Consider the following 5,000-nt stretch of genomic DNA (forward strand, 5'->3'; position numbering starts at 1 on the left):
ATGTTACGCTTGTAAGTCAGAAGCTGGGAAATGCACTGCGAAGCTGGGAAAACCGTTTTTCGAGCTCATTTTCGGTTCCGCCCAACGGATTTTGATCAAAATAGGCTCATTCGAAAGGTATTAACCGGGGGCACACGGAAAACCGGGACTAATAACGCGCACGTGCGCGTGCGCGAAACGGGAAGCAAAAGAAAACTTCAATCGGAGCTACAACCGTGAACCGTCGCAGATAGGGCGGAAATTTCAACGCACGTCGCTGCGTCTCACTCCAACTTAAATAACAAAACTGTCCCCAGCGAAATCGGTTGGATAAAACGGAAACGGGAAGCGAAAGAAAACGTTAAACGTCAACACCGAAATGGCTATCGTCAATTCCAATGTGAAAACAACTCGCACGTATGTGTCTTACTCTAAAGCAGTGTATAAAACTATCCCCAGCCAAATCAGAGCTACGCAACGAAAACGGGAAGCGAAACAAAACTTTAAACGGAGCTACCGAATTGGAAATCATCAATCCTGGGAAAATAACAACTCACACGTGTGCCCCTTATTCTAACTTGAATTTAGAAACCGTCCTCAACAAAATCCCACGTTCGGGTGAATAACTGTGAATTTTAAGGCACATGCCTCTCTGGGCTGGGAGAGTGCATTCAAATAGGAGAAATTGGCTTCATTTAGAGGCATCTCCACTTAGGGACGTCGTAGCACCTTAACTCGGGTGGCGTTGGAAAGGTCTGGTCCAGGGGAACACGGGCGTGTCAAGTTTGCCACGCGCACGCGCATCCCCGCTAAACAGGGGCCAAAACAAAACTTTAAACGGAGCTACCGAATTGGAAACCATCAATCCTGGGAAAATAACAACTCACACGTGTGCCCCTTATGCTAACTTGAATTTAGAAACCGTCCTCAACAAAATCCCACGTTCGGGCGCAAAACTGCACGTTTGAGGCCACATTTTCAATGATGCTGGAAACTTACATTCAAAGCTGGGAAAATGTGCTCATCTACAGGCATCCCCACTTAGGGACGTCGTAGCACCTTGACTCGGGTGGCGTTGGAAAGGTCTGGTCCAGGGGAACACGGGCGTGTCAAGTTTGCCACGCGCACGCGCATCCCCGCTAAACAGGGGCCAAAACAAAACTTTAAACGGAGCTACCGAATTGGAAACCATCAATCCTGGGAAAATAACAACTCACACGTGTGCCCCTTATGCTAACTTGAATTTAGAAACCGTCCTCAACAAAATCCCACGTTCGGGCGCAAAACTGCACGTTTGAGGCCACATTTTCAATGATGCTGGAAACTTACATTCAAAGCTGGGAAAATGTGCTCATCTACAGGCATCCCCACTTAGGGACGTCGTAGCACCTTGACTCGGGTGGCGTTGGAAAGGTCTGGTCCAGGGGAACACGGGCGTGTCAAGGTTGCCACGCGCACGCGCATCCCCGCTAAACAGGAGCCCAAACAAAACTTTAAACGGGGCTACGGAAAAGGGGAGAGCTTTTTCGGGGACAAACACCACTCACGTCGGTGCCCCCTGTTCCAACTTGAATTTAGAAACCGTCCTCAACAAAATCCCACGTTCGGGTGAATAACTGTGAATTTTAAGGCACATGCCTCTCTGGGCTGGGAGAGTGCATTCAAATAGGAGAAATTGGCTTCATTTAGAGGCATCCCCACTTGGGGACGTCGTAGCACCTTAACTCAGGTGGCGTTAGAAAGGTCTGGTCCAGGGGAACACGGGCGTGTCATGTTTGCCACGCGCACGCGCATCCCCGCTGAACAGGAGCCCAAACAAAACTTTAAACGGGGCTACGGAAAAGGGGAGGGCTTTTTCGGGGACAACCACCACTCACCTCGGTTCCCCCCATCCCAACTTGAATTTAGAAACCGTCCCCAGCCAAATCCCACGTTCGGGGGCAAAACTGCTCGTTTGAGGCCACATTTTCAATGATACTGGAAACTTACATTCAAAGTTGGGAAAAGGTGTTCATTTACAGGCATCTCCACTTAGGGACGTCGTAGCACCTTAACTCAGGCGGCGTTAGAAAGGTCTGGTCCAGGGGAACACGGGCGTGTCAAGGTTGCCACGCGCACGCGCATCCCCGCTAAACAGGAGCCCAAACAAAACTTTAAACGGGGCTACGGAAAAGGGGAGAGCTTTTTCGGGGACAAACACCACTCACGTCGGTGCCCCCTGTTCCAACTTGAATTTAGAAACCGTCCTCAACAAAATCCCACGTTCGGGTGAATAACTGTGAATTTTAAGGCACATGCCTCTCTGGGCTGGGAGAGTGCATTCAAATAGGAGAAATTGGCTTCATTTAGAGGCATCCCCACTTGGGGACGTCGTAGCACCTTAACTCAGGTGGCGTTAGAAAGGTCTGGTCCAGGGGAACACGGGCGTGTCATGTTTGCCACGCGCACGCGCATCCCCGCTGAACAGGAGCCCAAACAAAACTTTAAACGGGGCTACGGAAAAGGGGAGGGCTTTTTCGGGGACAACCACCACTCACCTCGGTTCCCCCCATCCCAACTTGAATTTAGAAACCGTCCCCAGCCAAATCCCACGTTCGGGGGCAAAACTGCTCGTTTGAGGCCACATTTTCAATGATACTGGAAACTTACATTCAAAGTTGGGAAAAGGTGTTCATTTACAGGCATCTCCACTTAGGGACGTCGTAGCACCTTAACTCAGGCGGCGTTAGAAAGGTCTGGTCCAGGGGAACACGGGCGTGTCAAGGTTGCCACGCGCACGCGCATCCCCGCTAAACAGGAGCCCAAACAAAACTTTAAACGGGGCTACGGAAAAGGGGAGAGCTTTTTCGGGGACAAACACCACTCACGTCGGTGCCCCCTGTTCCAACTTGAATTTAGAAACCGTCCTCAACAAAATCCCACGTTCGGGTGAATAACTGTGAATTTTAAGGCACATGCCTCTCTGGGCTGGGAGAGTGCATTCAAATAGGAGAAATTGGCTTCATTTAGAGGCATCCCCACTTGGGGACGTCGTAGCACCTTAACTCAGGTGGCGTTAGAAAGGTCTGGTCCAGGGGAACACGGGCGTGTCATGTTTGCCACGCGCACGCGCATCCCCGTTGAACAGGAGCCCAAACAAAACTTTAAACGGGGCTACGGAAAAGGGGAGGGCTTTTTCGGGGACAACCACCACTCACCTCGGTGCCCCCCATCCCAACTTGAATTTAGAAACCGTCCCCAGCCAAATCCCACGTTCGGGGGCAAAACTGCACGTTTGAGGCCACATTTTCAATGATACTGGAAACTTACATTCAAAGTTGGGAAAAGGTGTTCATTTACAGGCATCCCCACTTGGGGACGTCGTAGCACCTTAACTCAGGCGGCGTTAGAAAGGTCTGGTCCAGGGGAACACGGGCGTGTCAAGGTTGCCACGCGCACGCGCTTCCCCGCTGAACAGGAGCCCAAACAAAACTTTAAACGGGGCTACGGAAAAGGGGAGGGCTTTTTCGGGGACAACCACCACTCACCTCGGTGCCCCCCATCCCAACTTGAACTTAGAAACCGTCCCCAGCGAAATCCCACGTTCGGGCGAATAACTGTGAATTTTAAGCCCCTTTTCCTCTCAAGCTGGAAACGTGCAAAGTTGGGAAAAGGTGTTCATTTACAGGCATCTCCACTTAGGGACGTCGTAGCACCTTAACTCAGGCGGCGTTAGAAAGGTCTGGTCCAGGGGAACACGGGCGTGTCAAGGTTGCCACGCGCACGCGCATCCCCGCTGAACAGGAGCCCAAACAAAACTTTAAACGGGGCTACGGAAAAGGGGAGGGCTTTTTCGGGGACAACCACCACTCACCTCGGTGCCCCCCATCCCAACTTGAATATAGAAACCGTCCCCAGCCAAATCCCACGTTCGGGGGCAAAACTGCTCGTTTGAGGCCACATTTTCAATGATACTGGAAACTTACATTCAAAGTTGGGAAAATGTGCTCATCTACAGGCATCCCCACTTGGGGACGTCGTAGCACCTTGACTCAGGCGGCGTTAGAAAGGTCTGGACCAGGGGAACACGGGGGTGTCAAGTTTGCCACGCGCACGCGCTTCCCCGCTGAACAGGAGCCCAAACAGAACTTTAAACGGGGCTACGGAAAAGGGGAGGGCTTTTTCGGGGACAACCACCACTCACCTCGGTGCCCCCCATCCCAACTTGAATATAGAAACCGTCCCCAGCCAAATCCCACGTTCGGGCGAATAACTGTGAATTTTAAGCCCCTTTTCCTCTCAAGCTGGAAACGTGCAAAGTTGGGAAAAGGTGTTCATTTAGAGGCATCTCCACTTAGGGACGTCGTAGCACCTTAACTCAGGCGGCGTTGGAAAGGTCTGGTCCAGGGGAACACGGGGGTGTCAAGGTTGCCACGCGCACGCGCTTCCCCGCTGAACAGGAGCCCAAACAAAACTTTAAACGGGGCTACGGAAAAGGGGAGGGCTTTTTCGGGGACAACCACCACTCACCTCGGTGCCCCCCGTCCCAACTTGAACTTAGAAACCGTCCCCAGCGAAATCCCACGTTCGGGCGAATAACTGTGAATTTTAAGCCCCTTTTTCTCTCAAGCTGGAAACGTGCAAAGTTGGGAAAAGGTGTTCATTTAGAGGCATCTCCACTTAGGGACGTCGTAGCACCTTAACTCAGGCGGCGTTGGAAAGGTCTGGTCCAGGGGAACACGGGGGTGTCAAGGTTGCCACGCGCACGCGCATCTCCGCGACGCTGCGAGCGAAACAAATTTTCAAACGCGCACACCGAAATGGGGACACTTTTTTCGGGGACAAACACCACTCACCTCGGTGCCCCCCATCCCAACTTGAATATAGAAACCGTCCCCAGCCAAATCCCACGTTCGGGCGAATAACTGTGAATTTTAAGCCCCTTTTCCTCTCAAGCTGGAAACGTGCAAAGTTGGGAAAAGGTGTTCATTTAGAGGCATCTCCACTTAGGGACGTCGTAGCACCTTAACTCAGGCGGCGTT

Source organism: Osmerus mordax (genome assembly GCF_038355195.1).
Source record: "Osmerus mordax isolate fOsmMor3 chromosome 7 unlocalized genomic scaffold, fOsmMor3.pri SUPER_7_unloc_2_6, whole genome shotgun sequence".
In the NCBI taxonomy this organism is placed as follows: domain Eukaryota; kingdom Metazoa; phylum Chordata; class Actinopteri; order Osmeriformes; family Osmeridae; genus Osmerus; species Osmerus mordax.